The following is a 20911-nucleotide window of genomic DNA, read 5'->3' as shown; positions in this document are numbered from 1 at the left end:
AGAAATGTATTAAATGTAAATGTTGCACTCAAAATTTAAGGATTATTCCTTAAATCTGCTTCATTTTCCTGGGACTAGTTTCACAGGAGGGGACCTGCTAGAGAAGCAGCAGTTGGGTACAGTGGGCTGGGGAATCAGGAGATAATCCCAGATTCTCATCAGCTATGGGAAGGAAAACAATATGATTAACCTCTTGGGTTTTTCATGTTTAGAAATGCATTGTTGGACTAGATTATTTTACAAGTGTTATCCATGTGACAATTTCTTCCGGTTTGCTTGTTTGTTTTTGAGCAGCAATTCCCCAAACTGTATCTGCAAGAGGCAAAAAGTGTTTTTCATAAAGAAAAGTGTTCCCTGGTCAAACCAGTCTGGGATGTACTGGGTTAAACAAAATTAAACAGATTCATTTACAGCAGTGCTTCTCAGAGTCTTTAATATGCGTTATATATACTGTGACTCTCCAAAATGAGAATTCGGTTAAGAAGCATTTCCAAAAAAGTATTGAACTGCAGAATACACACACATGCATGCACACACACACCCAACACTTATTTTAAAACAGAATTTATTAACATTCTCTCAGGATGGGGCTCTATAGAACATTGGTTTGGTAAATGCTATCCTAGAAGGATTTATCTCACTTGCTATTTTTGTTGCTGATGCACGTTTAGAATCCTTCGTAAGGGAGGAATGTCATTTCATAGTATAATTTCCACTGAATGGGTTTCCTCTTAGTGTGTATCCCTGAGAAGTTTAGAAGGCTATCTTCTCGGCCTTCATTAGTGAGATCCCATCCTAGCTGGCATGGTGGCAGATCCAACATCAGAAACTTCTGAGCATCTACAGTTAGAAGGGCTGAATCCCAGATGTGCTCTCCACATCTGGCTCAGGGCCTTTGCTAAATTCATTGCTTCAAGCTATGCTCCCCTCCTTTATGGCGGACTTGAAGGGTAATCTGAACTGGAGCACAGAGCTACTTAGCTGAGGCTGAATGCCTAGAAGTACAAATCTCACAAGAAAAGGAGCTCTTTCCGTGTGCCTTCATCTCCCAGCAATGGTTTACAGAAAGCAAGACTACAGGGCAGAGGCCTGCCCACCCAGAGACAGAGGGGCTTGGTCTTCTTTCAGAAACAGGACACAACACTGCCACTTCCAACACTGCCTTTTCACGGAGGTTTCCTTAGAAGGCCCTGAGATTCTCTGGGATCATCTCCCCACGCAAACCTTAGAAGGAAAATCTCCTGAGGCTTGTGGTTCCCATAGGCCTTTTAAAAGGTGATTTACCTGAGGGCCTTTCATCTAGAAACAAGGATTCCTTTGGAAAAGTCAGGAATTAAGATGAACTAGACATAGAGCTTTTTTAAGGCTTTTGTTCTTTTGACAATCAAAATGAAAATATTTTTTAAAAGTATGTTCTTTTCCAGACAGCATGCACCATGCTTTCAACGGAAGCAGGCGGCAGCTGCTGCTGACGTCCTCCTCTACCCCACTCCACCCCACCCCATCCCAGCCTTGCCACCTGCTTAGACCCAACACCTGTGAGGCCTGGCTCGACCTGCCTACCAAAGGAAGGATAAACATTAACTAACCATACAGTCTCCGGCCCACTTACTAGGCTGGGGCACTTGGCCTAATGCTGGGAAAGGTGGTGAGAGCAGGTGATGGGGTGTTAGACTCCAAGAGAAGCAAGCCCTATTTGAAACCACTCCAAGCTAGGCTTTCAAGAGTGGAAAGATGCCTCCTGATTACAGGGTGTAGAAAGGAAACCAGGGGAGAAGATAAGGGGGAAAAAATGTCACAGGAAAAACAACAGAGCCAGGAAGTAAATGCAGAGATGAGATGAGCCCTTCAGCTCCAGGCTCTTAGGTCAGAGCCTGGTTTACTTCAGCAAAGAACTCCTGTGTCCTGTCTACTGGCCAGAATACTCATTTGTTCAGGGAACCTGCTCAAAGGTCCCATGTTTCCTCTCTCCTCCCTTGTTAGCCAATGCTTTCCACACACATTTCCTTCCCTCCTGCCAAGAAATATACCCTTGCACAAAAAGCATGCTATTGAGAACCTAAAATAAATAAATAAATGCCCCTCTCTTCTCAGAGAAGCAAACTGTGTACCTCCTTCTTATTCATTTTTAGACCTTAGTTGCTCAAATTGGCTTGAGTTTCTATTCTTGGGCATCTTTTTTTTTCTTTATGAATCTAAATGATGACTACTTTATTGTGGACATTTTTTAATGCAAGTTTTCCCCTAAAAGCACATGCAAACAGACCACAGGCAGGCACATGTACACACACACACACACACACACACACACACACACTCATCTTCTCTCTCTCTTCCCCCACCCACTGCCCGCCACACAGTACCTCTGGAGCTTCCCCTCCCTCAGTCATTTCCCCTCAGCCAGCTGAACAAGGGCAAGGCTTGGAAATAATTTTTCTGTGGCCTACCTTCTGATTCCGTCAGGTCTGAGAAGCAGGCGGCAGCTGTAAGCTGGGAGGCCGGGGCTGGGCTGCCTCTGTGAATCAGCAAAGAAGTCCCTGAGACAGGGATGCCGACAGCTGCTGTATGCACACTCTCCCTCTGTTTCTCCCACCACCCTGTCTTCCTTCTTCTCCTCCTCCTCCCCTCTCAGAGCTGCTCTGTGTTGCTATGCAATCCTATCACCAGGACTAACAGCATCATTCCGACCTCAGGCAAAAATACCCTTGACTGGGCAAACACAAGAAGAGCAAGGACAGTTTTGTAAAACTACCAGAGATGTGGCGGCTTTTGGAGATTTCAATTCATTAGAAGCAGAGGAGGAAAGCGGAAGAGCCTGAGAAGCAGAGGGGGAGAGAAGGAGACAGGGATTGGGGGAAGACGGGGAGAGGGGGAGAGGAGGAGAGGCTTCCACTGGGGAGGAGGAGACAAAAAAGCCCCGGAGATCAATCAGGCTGCTGAGCGAGCAGCCTGGACCCCAACTTACACTGATCTAGCCCACAGACAAAACCAACTTCGGAGCCAGCAGCTGGCAGGGGCCCCTCGTAGCCAGTCCAGGATTCTGTTTCAGTGTTGACGGTTGAAACGCTGTGATCTAGAATCATCACTGGTACTCAAGGTACAGTTTTGGGCTCAGGACAGTCTGCCAGTCACCCCTAAATCTCATCTTCATACCCTCTTAGATCTCACATATAGAAAAAGCCTCAACAAATTGGGGAAACAAAATGGATCTTGAATAATTCGGGAAAATACAGCTCCTCCATGACTCCCCTCAATGACTACCCCAGGCACCTTCCTGCTTTTGTCCGTACCAGCCCTTAGGAGAAGAGGGTATGAACTCCAAACACCCTGAGAGACCTGGGAGAAGCCACTAGCAGGATAGATAAGATTATATGCCTTTACCAAGTGCCCAGCACACAGTAGGTTACTTAATAAATATATGTTGAATGAGTAAATTGAATGAATGAATAGGTGGATTAATAGCAGTCAGAAAGTCCCCATCCTCATCCTCCTACACAAACATACAAAGATTTAAAGCCCCAGCAGTCCCAGGTCACCACAAAGGATAAAAGCAGCTTTCTTCTTTCCTCCCTCCATCTCTGGAAACAGGGTGTATATGGAGAGAGAGAAAGACTGGTTGGGAGTGGGTTGCTTAACTTCACTGATTTGCCTCTAAAAACTTTATAAGCTCTGATGGCACTGGAACTTAGAAAATACTTCCTAGGGCCGGGCGTGGTGGCTCACACCTATAATCCCACATTTTGGGAGGCTGAGGCACGCGGATCACAAGGTTAGGAGTTCGAGACCAGCCTGACCAACATGGTGAAATGCCGTCTCTACTAAAAAAATACAAAAATTCGCTGGACATGGTGGTGTGCACCTGTAATCCTAGCTATTCAGGAGGCTGAGGCAGGAGAATCGCTTGAACCTGAGAAGTGGAGGTTGCAGTGAGCCAAGATCGCACCACTGCACTCCAGCCTGGGTGACAGAGCGAGACTCCGTCTCAAAAAAAAAAAAAAAGAAAGAAAATACTTCCTAGGACTAGTATTTACATAGAATCTAGGACTAGTGTTTACAAAGTGTCTAAAGGACCCAGAATTATGGTTTAAGTTCCATTTTAAAATTATTATGTGATTTTTATGAAGTATTTTTATTATTTATTTTTGACAAATAAGAATTCTATATATTTATGGGCTCCAGTGTGATGTTTTGATCTATGTATACTATGTAGAAAAATTCAGCCCAGCTAATTAACATATTCATCATCCCACCAACTTATCATTTTTTTTGTAGTGAGAACATTACAAATCTATTCTTTTAGCAATTTTGATACATACAATACATCATTAATAACTGTGGTCATCATGATGATCATTACTATTATTGAAAACCTTCAGCTAGAAAATAGTGTGTATATATGTGTATGTTTTCTTTTGAGGTGAAATTTTAAAAACTTAAGTTGCTAGCTTCCGTAAAAGGCTAGAAATATGGCCTGATTTCCTCTTCAAAATAAGCAACATAGAAACCAATAGCCCCTGTCATCAAGCTTTCAGAGCTGTGTAAGTAGCCCTTCCTATCTGGTCCAAATAGCAGAAGGCAGGCTCCCATGCAGGTGCAGAAAAGGCCTTTGATTTCTGAAGGGGCTTTTGAAAACACGTCCGGCTTCTCAACCTACACATCCGCAACAGAACATTTCTCAGCTGCCTAGCCTAGCCCAGGCCTGACCCTGTCTCGCCCTCCATCCTAGCCCTGGAAGCTTACAGGGTTTGTCAACACCATCCAGAACCAGGGCCCTCAGAGTCCTTTACAACTGACTTGGAATGAGTTGGAGTGGGGAGCTGGCTAGAAGAAAGACCAGAGGGAACATTCTGAGAAATAGTTTGGGATGGCACACACAGAACAACTGTGATGGACTTATACAAAACACATGGGAACCTGACTCACTGCTCACCTTCGGCACCAGCTCACCACATGCCCAACAAGCACATAGTCTAGGCTCAACTATTTTCAGCGGAGGGTAAAGAAAGATAAAAGTAGGTCGGGTCACAAGCTTTGACTTTAGTTTCACCTTGGTAACTGGCAGAAGGATGTTCAAGGCTCACCCTGGTATCACTGCACAGGACTTTGCTAGGGTATTTCAGATAGGGAGAAAGTATGTGTAAAAGCACAAAGGTTAGAGCACACAGCCTGCTGAGGAACTGCACGTCCTAGTTAAGTATGGTTAAGACAGGGATATGGGTAGGAAAGGGGAGAAGGTGGCAGGAGATGAAGCTATGGAAGCACATGGGATCAGCCCATGGGGATGCTGGAATACCATGCTAAGGATCATTTAAAATGTTTAAGCAGGCAAGTGGCATGATCAGGTTTATGTTTTAGAAATATCACTCCAGTGGTTTTCATTCAAAGAACCATTACTGAGTGTCTTCTACACTCCAGATTCTGTGCTAGACCCCAGGGGCACAGAGAAGACTGGAAGACTGCCTTCAAGTTGCTCATAGCCTAATGGGTGAGACAGTTAATTAAAAACAAATACAATAGAGTGGTAAGTGAAATGAAGAATGAATCTGAGGGGAGAAAGGCTGGAAGCCTGGGTGCCTGGTAGGAAGCAGTTGCAGTACTTATCTGATAAGGGCCTGACGTAGGGCAGTTGGTAGTAACGGTGGAAAAATGGACAACCTGGTTTTATATTGGAAGAGTGGGCCTCATCCCCAAATGGATCTTCTTCATACTGGCCTTTCCATGTATTGATTCTTCCTAGTCTGCCTACTTGCTGCATTGCTAAAGGAGAAATAAACTGTATTTTTGTCCTTTGTGGGTGGGAGAGATGGTATAGCTTATTCTCATTGCTGTTTTGCCATTCCACAGCCTTATTTGCTAGTCCCTGACCATGTTTACCAAAACAACTACTTCGGTTCATTTCTACTCTTACCAGACACCCAACCCCAGCCACCTACCTCAGCAAATAACTTTCATTCTCTTGCTTTACTGAAAAAGTGGATGTTATCCCTGCAAACCTCTCTATCTTAGAATGTCTTCCAATCTTTCCCTCCGATGTCTCCAGACAAAATGAAATCGTTTATTACCTCCCTAAGGTCAATGCCTCTTCCCATAACCTCAGGCCGTTTTCTTTGTATTCCCTCTGGGAACTTCTTATACATTATTTTCTTTCTTGCTTTCCTCTGCAATCTTCTGGTTGCCTCCCTTTTCCTGCTGTTGAAAAACATGTGAGGAGCAGGAAGTATGTTGACTCCAATGAGCTGGGAAGTGGGAAGAATGTTTCCCCACTATAGAAAGCCCCACCCCCTTGGGCCGGGCACAGTGGCTTACATCTGTAATCCCAGCACTTTGGTGGGCCGAGAGGCAGGAGGATTTCTTGAGCTCAGGAGTTTGAGACCAGCCCGGGCAATATAGTGAGACCTCGTCTCCAAATAAATAAAGTTTTTTAAAAAGGAAAGTCCCATCTCACGTACACACACACAACCAGTTTAAGACTATGTTATGGACAAACTGGAGAAAGTTTAGAGGGAAGCAGCATCATCAGGGCAAAGAATACCCAGGTTTCAGTAAGGTTGGGAAGTAAAAAGTGTCCCTCAGAAAATGCAGAATAATAATAAATCTTTGCCAGCTATTATTTGCAGAATATCTTCTGCCATATTATTTGATTTACATAGCAGAGATTGCTTCCAGTGAATTGATGTTCCATGCAGAAAAACCAAAAGGGTTAGTAGAAGAACAGATAGAGGCAAATGTCTCAGGACAAACAAGATTAATATGAATTGGGATGAGAGAATGAGTCAGAGAGTAGGAGGGAGGGATTTTCACCACATAGATGCAGGAGGCTGGGAGATAAGTTGAAGGAACATGTTAAGTTGGAGGAACAGGTTAAAAATGTAAGGGCACAATGTCAAAAAGGCTGAAATTCCTCATTGGAGTTGATAAGGAATAATGGAAAGCCATAACAGACTAAGGGTTGAAGAATCAGTATTGTCCCAGTCAATGGTCTGAGCACTCTCTGTTGCTTTTGTTGAACATCTGAAAATGCGGAACTCATTTTACACACTTGGTTACCTCCCACCCTCTTCTGCTGTTCTTCAAGCTTCTGCTAAACCAGACCCAGCAGCTGGGATGTTATATAACATAACTTCTATTTATGTTTTCAAATATATTCCATTTAGGCCAAAACCATTCAAGCTACGGTTAAAGTGGTACGGATGAAAGAATGTTGAATTAGGAGTCAAAAGACAAAGGTTCTAATCCCGACTTTGCTACTAAATTGTCACTGACCTTTTTAAGCTTTGATTTTTTCCTTCACCAGATAGGAGATAATAGCTGTCTGCCCTGTTTACTTCACTCATTTGGGTTGAGACTCAAATGGGATAATGGATGTGAATGTATATTGAAACTATAAAGTGTTATTCAAATGTAAGAGATTATTATTTCTATTGCTTCAAGGTCCTGGTGGTTTTCCTATATGCAGAGGACATACATCCTAGAGTAGACTATAGCAGCTAAGGATGTTGTGCCAGGAATTTAATTAGCTCCCTGTTTCCATGCTAGATCAGATACTATATTTCTTTTAAGTAGACATACCAACCAGACAGTTCAAGTTTATTCACTATCTTTCACATTATCAACCTTCCTATCCTTCTTTCAGCCCAGACTGCTAGTCATATGCACATTCACTAGCAAACTTTCACATATGAGCTTCCAAGAAAACATATACAATTCAATAAGAACTACTGATTTTCAGCTGGGTGCGGTGGCTCACACCTGTAATCCCAGCACTTTGAGAGGCTGAGGCGGGTGGATCACCTGAGATTGGGAGTTCAAGACCAGCCTGGCCAACATGGTGAAACCCCATCTCTATTGAAGATACAAAAATTAGCTGGGCATGGTGGCAGGTGCTGGTAATCCCAGCTACTTGGGAAGCTGAGGCAGGAGAATCACTCGAACCCGGGAGGCAGGGGTTGCAGTGAGCCAAGACCACGCCATTGCACTCCAGCCTGGGCCACAAGGGCAAAATTCCGTCTCAAAAAACAAACAAACAAAACAAAAACAAAAACAAAACAAACAAACAAAAAAACCCTACTGCTTTTCTAGGCTAAAGAGAACTGCTATTGATTTGTACTTTCATTGTGTTTAGGATACTGAGGCAAGATGGTCACTCACTTCTTGCTTGTAACTTGGATTGAGGGGGAAGGGAATTAACATTTTTGAGACTGTATTCTGTGCCAGGTAGTGTAAGGCACTTGACATCTGTTACCTCCTGCAATGCTCACAATGATTCAGTGAGGTAAGGGTTATTATTTCCAACTTTACAGACAAGGAGACTACAGCTCAGAGATGTTAAAAGTAACTTGTCCAAATTCATAAAACTAATAAAAAAATTCAGGCTGGGATTCAATCCCAAATCCACCTGACTCCAAAGCTGATACTCTTCCCACTTCTCTCCTACTTTTAGGCAGGGCCACAGTATTACAAATAGGACACATCCTAGAACTTACCACTTCATAATTCTAGGTGCACTTGAAAGCACATACTGGCATATATGGGTGGCAAGCACCTTGACCACCAACTAGTAGAGACCCCTTTCAGGGATGCCTTTAAACCCTGAAGTTGCTTCAGAATCTAAAGCAACCCTGGGCCTAAACAATGAGAGCTGTCTGTTTTATATCTAGTAGCAAGCTCTATCTGTCTCACAAAAGAAGGGCAAGGTATTTATTTGCTTGGTAGAGGCAAAGTGACAATTTCAAGGTGAGATTCTGTCAGTGATAAAAGGATGCCTCATACAGGGCGATAACCAGTCAAACTCGGAGCTACCATATTGGCCCCTCCTTAGATCCAATCTTAAATTCAATCTCACGGGAGTCAGTGGATTTAGTAGGTACCTACTTGGTATAATTTGAGGAGGACTGAAATGCTATCACTAATAAAAATGACTTCCCCCACTGGCCCCACCATGGTGCCTGCAATTCCCTATTAATCATTTCCTTCAGGTTAAAGCATCTGTCAAAATGAAAGTGCTATCTTCAGTTACTATAACTTATACTCATTAGTTCGTCTCTTTCATTCTAATCACCAGACAGGCATGGGATAGAGGGCAAATGATTTTGAAGGGGAAGGCAAAGAAGGAAAGATTCAATGTGTTGTATGATGCACAGCTAGAGTCCAACAAGGCTAGGTTAAGACATTTTAAAACCCCAAGAACGATGGCTGGGCATGGTGGCTCACGCCTGTAATCCCAGCACTTTGGGAGGCCGAGGTGAGCAGATCACGAGGTTAGTAGTTCGAGACCAGCCTGGCCAACATAGTGAAATCCCGTCTGTATTAAAAATACAAAAAGTAGCTGGGCATGGTGGTGCACACCTGTAGTCCCAGTTACTCGGGAGGCTGAGGCAGGAGAATAGCTTGAACCCGGGAGGTGGAGGTTGTGGTGAGCCAAGATCGCACCACTGCACTCCATCCTGGGCAACAGAGCGAGACTCCGTCTAAAAAAAAAAAAAAAAAAAAGCAAAAACAAACAAACAAACAAAACAAGAATGAAAGAGAAAGATAATGGTACAAACCCTAAATGCCCATAAATAATTTAGGATACAAATAATACTAACCTATAAAATAAGCACGAGAGAATTTTTTTTTTTTTTTTATTATTATTATACTTTAAGTTGTAGGGTACATGTGCATAACGTGCAGGTTTGTTACATATGTATACTTGTGCCATGTTGCTGTGCTGCACCCATCAACTCGTCATTTACATCAGGTATAACTCCCAATGCAATCCCTCCCCCCTCCCCCCTCCCCATGATAGGCCCCCGTGTGTGATGTTCCCCTTCCTGAGTCCGAGTGATCTCATTGTTCAGTTCCCACCTATGAGTGAGAACATGCGGTGTTTGGTTTTCTGTTCTTGTGATAGTTTGCTAAGAATGATGGTTTCCAGCTGCATCCAAGTCCCTACAAAGGACTCAAACTCATCCTTTTTTATGGCTGCATAGTATTCCATGGTGTATATGTGCCACATTTTCTTTTTTTTTTTTTTTTTTTTTTTTTTTTTTTTTTTTTTGAGACGGAGTCTCACGCTGTTGCCCAGGCTGGAGTGCAGTGGCGCGATCTCGGCTCACTGCAAGCTCCGCCTCCCGGGTTCCCGCCATTCTCCTGCCTCAGCCTCCTGAGTAGCTGGGACTACAGGCGCCCGCCACCGCGCCCGGCTAATTTTTTGTATTTTTAGTAGAGACGGGGTTTCACTGTGGTCTCGATCTCCTGACCTTGTGATCCGCCCGCCTCGGCCTCCCAAAGTGCTGGGATTACAGGCTTGAGCCACCGCGCCCGGCCGAGCCACATTTTCTTAATCCAATCTGTCACTGATGGACATTTGGGTTGATTCCACGTCTTTGCTATTGTGAATAGTGTTGCAATAAACATACGTGTGCATGTGTCTTTATAGCAGCATAATTTATAATCCTTTGGGTATATACCCAGTAATGGGATGGCTGGATCATATGGTACATCTAGTTCTAGATCCTTGAGGAATCGCCATACTGTTTTCCATAATGGTTGAACTAGTTTACAATCCCACCAACAGTGTAAAAGTGTTCCTATTTCTCCACATCCTCTCCAGCACCTGTTGTTTCCTGACTTTTTAATGATTGCCATTCTGACTGGTGTGAGATGGTATCTCATTGTGGTTTTGATTTGCATTTCTCTGATGACCAGTGATGATGAGCATTTTTTCATGTGTCTGTTGGCTGTATGAATGTCTTCTTTTGAGAAATGTCTGTTCATATCCTTTGCCCACTTTTTGATGGGGTTGTTTGTTTTTTTCTTGTAAATTTGTTTGAGTTCTTTGTAGGTTCTGGATATTAGCCCTTTGTCAGATGAGTAGATTGCAAAAATTTTCTCCCATTCTGTAGGTTGCCTGTTCACTCTGATGGTAGTGTCTTTTGCTGTGCAGAAGCTCTTTAGTTTAATGAGATCCCATTTGTCAATTTTGGCTTTTGCTGCCATTGCTTTTGGTGTTTTAGACATGAAGTCTTTGCCCATGCCTATGTCCTGAATGGTACTACCTAGGTTTTCCTCTAGGATTTTTATGGTATTAGGTCTAACATTTAAGTCTCTAATCCATCTTGAATTAATTTTCGTATAAGGAGTAAGGAAAGGATCCAGTTTCAGCTTTCTACTTATGGCTAGCCAATTTTCCCAGCACCATTTATTAAATAGGGAATCCTTTCCCCATTTCTTGTTTCTCTCAGGTTTGTCAAAGATCAGATGGCTGTAGATGTGTGGTATTATTTCTGAGGACTCTGTTCTGTTCCATTGGTCTATATCTCTGTTTTGGTACCAGTACCATGCTGTTTTGGTTACTGTAGCCTTGTAGTATAGTTTGAAGTCAGGTAGCGTGATGCCTCCAGCTTTGTTCTTTTGACTTAGGATTGTCTTGGAGATGCGGGCTCTTTTTTGGTTCCATATGAACTTTAAAGCAGTTTTTTCCAATTCTGTGAAGAAACTCATTGGTAGCTTGATGGGGATGGCATTGAATCTATAAATTACCTTGGGCAGTATGGCCATTTTCACGATATTGATTCTTCCTATCCATGAGCATGGTATGTTCTTCCATTTGTTTGTGTCCTCTTTTATTTCACTGAGCAGTGGTTTGTAGTTCTCCTTGAAGAGGTCCTTTACATCCCTTGTAAGTTGGATTCCTAGGTATTTGATTCTCTTTGAAGCAATTGTGAATGGAAGTTCACTCCTGATTTGGCTCTCTGTTTGTCTGTTACTGGTGTATAAGAATGCTTGTGATTTTTGCACATTAATTTTGTATCCTGAGACTTTGCTGAAGTTGCTTATCAGCTTAAGGGGATTTTGGGCTGAGACAATGGGGTTTTCTAAATATACAATCATGTCATCTGCAAACAGGGACAATTTGACTTCTTCTTTTCCTAACTGAATACCCTTGATTTCTTTCTCTTGCCTGATTGCCCTAGCCAGAACTTCCAACACTATGTTGAATAGGAGTGGTGAGAGAGGGCATCCCTGTCTTGTGCCAGTTTTCAAAGGGAATTTTTCCAGTGTTTGCCCATTCAGTATGATATTGGCTGTGGGTTTGTCATAAATAGCTCTTATTATTTTGAGGTACGTTCCATCAATACCGAATTTATTGAGCGTTTTTAGCATGAAGGGCTGTTGAATTTTGTCAAAAGCCTTTTCTGCATCAATTGAGATAATCATGTGGTTCTTGTCTTTGGTTCTGTTTATATGCTGGATTATGTTTATTGATTTGCGAATGTTGAACCAGCCTTGCATCCCAGGGATGAAGCCCACTTGATCATGGTGGATAAGCTTTTTGATGTGTTGCTGAATCCGGTTTGCCAGTATTTTATTGAGGATTTTTGCATCGATGTTCATCAGGGATATTGGTCTAAAATTCTCTTTTTTTGTTGTGTCTCTGCCAGGCTTTGGTATCAGGATGATGTTGGCCTCATAAAATGAGTTAGGGAGGATTCCCTCTTTTTCTATTGATTGGAATAGTTTCAGAAGGAATGGTACCAACTCCTCCTTGTACCTCTGGTAGAATTCAGCTGTGAATCCATCTGGTCCTGGACTTTTTTTGGTTGGTAGGCTATTAATTGTTGCCTCAATTTCAGAGCCTGCTATTGGTCTATTCAGGGATTCAACTTCTTCCTGGTTTAGTCTTGGAAGAGTGTAAGTGTCCAGGAAATTATCCATTTCTTCTAGATTTTCCAGTTTATTTGCGTAGAGGTGTTTATAGTATTCTCTGATGGTAGTTTGTATTTCTGTGGGGTCGGTGGTGATATCCCCTTTATCATTTTTAATTGCATCGATTTGATTCTTCTCTCTTTTCTTCTTTATTAGTCTGGCTAGTGGTCTGTCAATTTTGTTGATCTTTTCAAAAAACCAACTCCTGGATTCATTGATTTTTTGGAGGGTTTTTTGTGTCTCTATCTCCTTCAGTTCTGCTCTGATCTTAGTTATTTCTTGCCTTCTGCTAGCTTTCGAATGTGTTTGCTCTTGCTTCTCTAGTTCTTTTAATTGCAATGTTAGAGTGTCAATTTTAGATCTTTCCTGCTTTCTCTTGTGGGCATTTAGTGCTATAAATTTCCCTCTACACACTGCTTTAAATGTGTCCCAGAGATTCTGGTATGTTGTATCTTTGTTCTCATTGGTTTCAAAGAACATCTTTATTTCTGCCTTCATTTCGTTATGTACCCAGTAGTCATTCAGGAGCAGGTTGTTCAGTTTCCATGTAGTTGAGCGGTTTTGATTGAGTTTCTTAGTCCTGAGTTCTAGTTTGATTGCACTGTGGTCTGAGAGACAGTTTGTTATAATTTCTGTTCTTGTACATTTGCTGAGGAGTGCTTTACTTCCAATTACATGGTCAATTTTGGAGTAAGTACGATGTGGTGCTGAGAAGAATGTATATTCTGTTGATTTGGGGTGGAGAGTTCTATAGATGTCTATTAGGTCTGCTTGCTGCAGAGATGAGTTCAATTCCTGGATATCCTTGTTAACTTTCTGTCTCGTTGATCTGTCTAATGTTGACAGTGGAGTGTTGAAGTCTCCCATTATTATTGTATGGGAGTCTAAGTCTCTTTGTAAGTCTCTAAGGACTTGCTTTATGAATCTGGGTGCTCCTGTATTGGGTGCATATATATTTAGGATAGTTAGCTCTTCCTGTTGAATTGATCCCTTTACCATTATGTAATGGCCTTCTTTGTCTCTTTTGATCTTTGATGGTTTAAAGTCTGTTTTATCAGAGACTAGTATTGCAACCCCTGCTTTTTTTTGTTCTCCATTTGCTTGGTAAATCTTCCTCCATCCCTTTATTTTGAGCCTATGTATGTCTCTGCGTGTGAGATGGGTCTCCTGAATACAGCAGACTGATGGGTCTTGACTCTTTATCCAGTTTGCCAGTCTGTGTCTTTTAATTGGAGCATTTAGTCCATTTACATTTAAGGTTAATATTGTTATGTGTGAACTTGATCCTGCCATTATGATATTAACTGGATATTTTGCTCGTTAGTTGATGCAGTTTCTCCCTAGCCTCAATGGTCTTTACACTTTGGCATGTTTTTGCAATGGCTGGTACCGGTTGTTCCTTTCCATGTTGAGTGCTTCCTTCAGGGTCTCTTGTAAGGCAGGCCTAGTGGTGACAAAATCTCTAAGCATTTGCTTATCTGTAAAGGATTTTATTTCTCCTTCACTTATGAAACTTAGTTTGACTGGATATGAAATTCTGGGTTTAAAATTCTTTTCTTTAAGAATGTTGAATATTGGCCCCCAGTCTCTTCTGGCTTGGAGAGTTTCTGCTGAGAGATCTGCTGTTAGTCTGATGGGCTTCCCTTTGTGGGTAACCCGACCTTTCTCTCTGGCTGCCCTTAAGATTTTTTCCTTCATTTCAACTTTGGTGAATCTGGCAATTATGTGTCTTGGAGTTGCTCTTCTCGAGGAGTATCTTTGTGGCGTTCTCTGTATTTCCTGGATTTGAATGTTGGCCTGCCCTACTAGGTTGGGGAAGTTCTCCTGGATGATATCCTGAAGAGTGTTTTCCAACTTGGTTCCATCTTCCCCCTCACTTTCAGGCACCCCAATCAGACGTAGATTTGGTCTTTTTACATAATCCCATACTTCTTGCAGGCTTTGTTCATTTCTTTTTCTTCTTTTTTCTTTTGGTTTCTCTTCTCGCTTCATTTCATTCATTTGATCCTCAATCGCTGATACTCTTTCTTCCAGTTGATCGAGTCAGTTACTGAAGCTTGTGCATTTGTCACGTATTTCTCGTGTCATGGTTTTCATCTCTTTCATTTCGTTTAGGACCTTCTCTGCATTAATTACTCTAGCCATCAATTCTTCCACTTTTTTTTCAAGATTTTTAGTTTCTTTGCGCTGGGTACGTAATTCCTCCTTTAGCTCTGAGAAATTTGATGGACTGAAGCCTTCTTCTCTCATCTCGTCAAAGTCATTCTCCGTCCAGCTTTGATCCGTTGCTGGCGATGAGCTGTGCTCCTTTGCCGGGGGAGATGCGCTCTTATTTTTTGAATTTCCAGCTTTTCTGCCCTGCTTTTTCCCCATCTTTGTGGTTTTATCTGCCTCTGGTCTTTGATGATGGTGATGTACTGATGGGGTTTTGGTGTAGGTGTCCTTCCTGTTTGATAGTTTTCCTTCTAACAGTCAGGACCGTCAGCTGTAGGTCTGTTGGAGATTGCTTGAGGTCCACTCCAGACCCTGTTTGCCTGGGTATCAGCAGCAGAGGCTGCAGAAGATAGAATATTTCTGAACAGCGAGTGTACCTGTCTGATTCTTGCTTTGGAAGCTTCCTCTCAGGGGTGTACTCCTCCCTGTGAGGTGTGGGGTGTCAGACTGCCCCTCGTGGGGGATGTCTCCCAGTTAGGCTACTCAGGGGTCAGGGACCCACTTGAGCAGGGAGTCTGTCCCTTCTCAGATCTCAACCTCCGTGTTGGGAGATCCACTGCTCTCTTCAAAGCTGTCAGACAGAGTCGTTTGCGTCTGCAGAGGTGTCTGCTGCGTTTGTTTAGTTTACTGTGCCCTGTCCCCAGAGGTGGAGTCTACAGAGACAGGCAGGTTTCCTTGAGCTGCTGTGAGCTCCACCTAGTTCGAGCTTCCCAGCAGCTTTGTTTACCTACTTAAGCCTCAGCAATGGCGGGCGCCCCTCCCCCAGCCTCGCTGCTGCCTTGCCGGTAGATCACAGACTGCTGCGCTAGCAATGAGGGAGGCTCCGTGGGTGTGGGACCCTCCCGGCCAGGTGTGGGATATGATCTCCTGGTGTGCCTGTCTGTTTAAAGCGCAGTATTGGGGTGGGAGTTACCCGATTTTCCAGGTGTTGTGTGTCTCAGTTCCCCTGGCTAGGAAAAGGGACTCCCTTCCCCCTTGCGCTTCCCAGGTGAGGCAATGCCTCGCCCTGCTTCAGCTCTCGCTGGTCGGGCTGCAGCAGCTGACCAGCACCGATCGTCCGGCACTCCCCAGTGAGATGAACCCAGTACCTCAGTTGAAAATGCAGAAATCACCGGTCTTCTGTGTTGCTCGCGCTGGGAGTTGGAGACTGGAGCTGCTCCTATTCGGCCATCTTGCTCCGCCCCAAGCCCTTACCGCACGAGAGAATTTTAACAAAATCTGAACTTTTTCGTAATTACAACTGCAATTCTTTCTTATTGTCATACAGTTCACTTTTTAAAAGTACACAATTCAGCCAGGTGTGGTATAGTCTGAGCACCTTGGGAAGCTAAGGCAGGAGGATTGCTTGAGCCTGGGAGTTCAAGACCAGCCTGGGTAGCACAGTGAGACTTTGTCTCTACTGAAAAATATTTAAAAGTTAGCCAGGTATGGTGGCTCGTGCCTTTAGTCCCAGTGACTCGGGAGGCTGCATGAGGAGGACCATTTGGGTTCAGGAGTTCCAGGTTGCAGTGAGCTGTGATTGCACCACTGCACTCCAGCCTGGGCGATAGAGTGAAACTCTGTCTCAAACTAAAAACTCCACACTCATTATCAGTTGCCCCTCATTTCCCCCCCAGTCCCTTCTCAGGTCTAGGCAGCCACTAATCTACTTTCTGTCTCTATAGAGTTTCCTATTCTGGCCATCCTACACAAATGACATCAAACAACATGTGGTCTTTTGTGTCTAGATTCTTTCACGTAGCATATTATCATCAAGCTTCACTATATCATTCCTATGTATGGCTGAATAATATTCCATTGTATAAATATACCACATTTTATTTATCCATCCACCAATTGATGGACATTTGGGTGTTTCCACCCTTTGGCTATTATGAATATTATTGCTATGAACATTTGTGTACAAGTTTATTGTATGAATATATGTTTTCAATTCTTTTAAGTACATACCTAGGAATGGAACTGCTGTGTTACATGGTAATTCTATATTTAACTTTTTGAGGAACTGCCAGACTGTTCATCAAAGTGGCATCTCCACCAGCAATGTACAAGGGTTCCCATTTCTGCATATTCTTGCCAATACTTGTCTTTTTTAGTATAGCCATCCCAGAGGGTATAAAGTAGTATCTCACTGTGTTACCACACAACTGATCCTTTTTAAAAAATATATCCAATACTCAAATCTTTAAAAAAAAATCTTTAATGCCTCTATTTAGCTGGTTTCCTAAGCATGTGCTTAACCTACCTATTATTAGGCCATCGAGGACTGGTATCAGTCAAATTAATTAGGTTCCTGGGGTTCGAAAGCAGATAAGGGAGGGCCTGCTCGGCATAAAACATTTCCGACACCAAAGCAAGATTCAAAAATGACTAAGTCACAATCTCTGTCTAATAGGGGAGGCAGACACCTACTCAAACAACTATTAAACAAAGTAGAATGAGAAAAGTGCTATAATAAGGCAGTGGAAGTGCAGAGGGGTGTTAAGGCAAACTAGATGCAATTCTTCCAAAGTACAGTACTAAGCAGCCTCAAACATCACCAAAGCAGCCTAGATCCTTTCCCCTATGCAGCTACCCCATTAAGCCAGAGTCTTCTTGGAAACAGCTATAAGAGCAGGGAATAAGGCTCTTGGAGATATACTGTGCTGGAACTGAGAGGTATATTTGTCATTTTCTCATTTCAATGACTATTCATACTTACTACCCACTGGGTAACCTTTCAGGCCTAGCCTCATTATTTTTAGTCTTATATCAATTTGTAAGACTGTACTGAAGAATAGCTGTAAAGTGCTTTGTAATTCTATGGTGTGTTATAAATAATAATCTCTCATTGCAACCACCTTACCAATAATAAGCAAATCCTGCTCCAGCAGTTCCACATTGTCCCCTCTCCAATCTACTATTTTACCTGAATCATTCCCATTACACTTCTTTGTATCAGAACACTCCAACTTCTGCAGATAATGGTTACAATCAGTTAAATCTTCGGAGAGCCTTTGTAGTCTTAGAACCAGTTTGATTCAGTATTTTGCTTCGGAAATAGAAAGCAAGCCAGGGAGATTGCTCCCACTTCATAAATGGAGACAGTGAGGTACACAGAGATTAAATGACCCAAAAATTAAAAAGGAAATATTACCAGACTGAAGTTCTGTGTGTCGTCCCCATCTTACCCTCATTCTACCCACAAGAAAACTGTAGCTATTATGGTTGTAGGTTTGGGGTGCCTACTCCCCAGGTCCCAAGCCTTTCTCCTAAGAGTAGCTAAGAGTAAGCAGACTGCCAGAGCACAGCTAACTCATATTCAACAGACCAGAGAAGGCAATTTCACTTTTGAACTGTTCTCTACTTTCCTGAAGTGGGACTCAATTGTGCTTGAAAATGCAAGCACAACCTAATTGCCCTCAACCATCTGTCTAAACTTCCTCAGAGCAATGGGCCAAAAACACGTGACCCTGCCTAAGGGAGGCCTTGGGGAAGCCCTTTGGAAATTAGAGCCCTCTAATCATTTATTTATTCAAATATTTATTGAGTACATACTCATTTTAATATTTCAGAGTGGTACTAGCATAGTGGTTACCAGCATGGGATCTGAAGGCTGACTGCCTGGGCTCAAATCCTGATGCTACTATCTGCTTATTGATTTTAGTTTCCCTCTTGGTAAAATGAAAAGACTAAAATTGCCAGAGGGTAGGTATGAGGATGAAATGAGATGCATATATGAAGTGCCTAGCACATTGCCTGGCACATGGTAAGTATTAAATAAATGTTAGCTAGTATTGTTATTCATGCTGAATCAGAGCAAACCTGTCAGGGATCAATGAACAAATACATAATAGATAATGGAGTACAATTTTAGGGACGTTCCACCAGTTTCATGGGCCCATTGCTGAAAGCGTTCTGGGGAAGAAAAATGTGCTAAGAAGAGCAGTAGAGAAAGTGTTGTGATTCAAGGAGGTAAAGTAGAAATTACACTTGGATGCCAGAGAATGACTTGTTGCATTACTGAAGTTTCAGAAGAATATAAATGCTAAAGAGGACATTATTGCATATCAATGCATTCCATTCTAGAGGAAAAGATTCCTGCTAACAAGCCCAGTCCTTAGCACCAATGTTTTCCATCACACTATAAAGCACAGAATTAAGGCAGTGATTCTTAGGTGCAAAGCCCAGAACCTAACAAATTATCCCCAATTTCTCCCAGCAACACTTTCTGGAATTAGTTCTGTGAGTTGGGGTACCTCAACTGACCCCAAGAAAAGGAAATAGTGGCCGGGCACAGTGGCTCATGCCTATAATCTCAGCACTTTGGGAGGCTGAGGCAGGTGGATCACCTGAGGTCAGAAGTTCAAGACCAGCCTGGCCAACATGGTGAAACTCCATCTCTACTAAAAGTACAAAAAATTAGCCAGACGTGGTGGTGCGCGCCTGTGATCCCAGCTACTCCGGAGGCTTAGGCAGGAGAATCGCTTGAACCTGGGAGGCAGAGGTGGAGGTTGCAGTGAGCTGAGATCGTGCCACTGCACTCCAGCCTCGGTGACAGAGCAAGACTTCGTCTCAAAAAAAAAAAAAAAAAAAGAGAAAAAGGAAATGGTGTCAGAGAGAAAAGCCTATTGATGAGCCTATTGAGAGGATTAATTTAGGACTACCTTGAGGGGCTTGGGGGCCTCCTGCTGGGGCAAGGCTCAAAAGAAATGTAGGGAGGGTGGGGAGTGACAGTGAGAACTCTGTTTTTTTTTTTTTTTTTTATTATTATACTTTAAGTTGTAGGGTACATGTGCATAACGTGCAGGTTTGTTACATATGTATACTTGTGCCATGTTGCTGTGCTGCACCCATCAACTCGTCATTTACATCAGGTATAACTCCCAATGCAATCCCTCCCCCCTCCCCCCTCCCCATGATAGGCCCCTGTGTGTGATGTTCCCCTTCCTGAGTCCAAGTGATCTCATTGTTCAGTTCCCACCTATGAGTGAGAACATGCGGTGTTTGGTTTTCTGTTCTTGTGATAGTTTGCTAAGAATGATGGTTTCCAGCTGCATCCATGTCCCTACAAAGGACACAAACTCATCCTTTTTGATGGCTGCATAGTATTCCATGGTGTATATGTGCCACATTTTCTTAATCCAATCTGTCACTGATGGACATTTGGGTTGATTCCAAGTCTTTGCTATTGTGAATAGTGTTGCAATAAACATACGTGTGCATGTGTCTTTATTAAGCAGCATAATTTATAATCCTTTGGGTATATACCCAGTAATGGGATGGCTGGGTCATATGGTACATCTAGTTCTAGATCCTTGAGGAATCGCCATACTGTTTTCCATAATGGTTGAACTAGTTTACAATCCCACCAACAGTGTAAAAGTGTTCCTATTTCTCCACATCCTCTCCAGCACCTGTTGTTTCCTGACTTTTTAATGATCGCCATTCTAACTGGTGTGAGATGGTATCTCATTGTGGTTTTGATTTGCATTTCTCTGATGGCCAGTGATGATGAGCATTTTTTCATGTGTCTGTTGGCTGTATGAATGTCTTCTTTTGAGAAATGTCTGAGAACTCTGTTTTGACTATACTAATGACTGTCAAGCAGGGATCTTTAACCTCATTCCTGACTTTCATGTTTATTTAGTGTCTATTCTGTGTACAGCAGTGCCAAATATTGTAAGGGATACAAAAGAAGCTACAAATAAGCTTCCAAACTGTGATTAAATTGAAGTGGGAAAAATATTCTGCATTTTCTGCCCATAATTTAATTCCAGATTGCAGAATACAAGGTAACAGCTGCACTAATTGATTTTATTTTACATACAGCACTTAGATTTAGGGCCTCTTGAACTCAATTCACAAACTGACATAAAACCATGTGTGAGTACTTCTGTTTGTTATAGCATTGCAGCCAGAACTGTATAAAATTCTATGTTTATATTCTTTGTTGCACTGGTCTCTCATTGGACTGGTATTCCACAGTCTTTAAACAATAACTAACCCACTGAAATATTTCTGGTCT

The 20911-nt window shown here is 42.6% G+C and overlaps 2 protein-coding genes across 4 annotated transcripts in view; both read right to left on the bottom strand.

Moving 5' to 3' along the window:
* DRP2 (dystrophin related protein 2) overlaps positions 1–2833 on the bottom strand; it is a 44100-nt gene extending 41267 nt beyond the window's left edge. Inside the window, exons 1-2 of one of the 2 annotated variants that reach the window (XM_050775915.1) lie at positions 2753–2833; positions 2448–2515 (exon numbers count right to left, since the gene is read on the bottom strand). The gene's annotated coding sequence lies outside the window, so the exon portion shown is untranslated. Of the gene's footprint in view, positions 1–2447; positions 2733–2752 lie in introns of those variants that run through there. The other variant, XM_050775916.1, reaches the window with a different exon arrangement.
* The window catches only part of RPL36A (ribosomal protein L36a), a 220536-nt gene that overhangs the window by 175612 nt on the left and 24013 nt on the right, over positions 1–20911 (bottom strand). Inside the window, exon 1 of one of the 2 annotated variants that reach the window (XM_050776049.1) lies at positions 8922–8925. The exons of the other annotated variant lie outside the window; for it this stretch is intronic. The gene's annotated coding sequence lies outside the window, so the exon portion shown is untranslated. Of the gene's footprint in view, positions 1–8921; positions 8926–20911 lie in introns of those variants that run through there. 2 annotated transcript variants of the gene reach the window in all.

The sequence above is a fragment of the Macaca thibetana genome, chromosome X (genome assembly GCF_024542745.1).
Source record: "Macaca thibetana thibetana isolate TM-01 chromosome X, ASM2454274v1, whole genome shotgun sequence".
NCBI classification, from domain to species: domain Eukaryota; kingdom Metazoa; phylum Chordata; class Mammalia; order Primates; family Cercopithecidae; genus Macaca; species Macaca thibetana.
The sequence above is the reverse complement of the archived record's forward strand: the minus strand, read 5'-3'. Positions and strand labels throughout refer to the sequence as shown.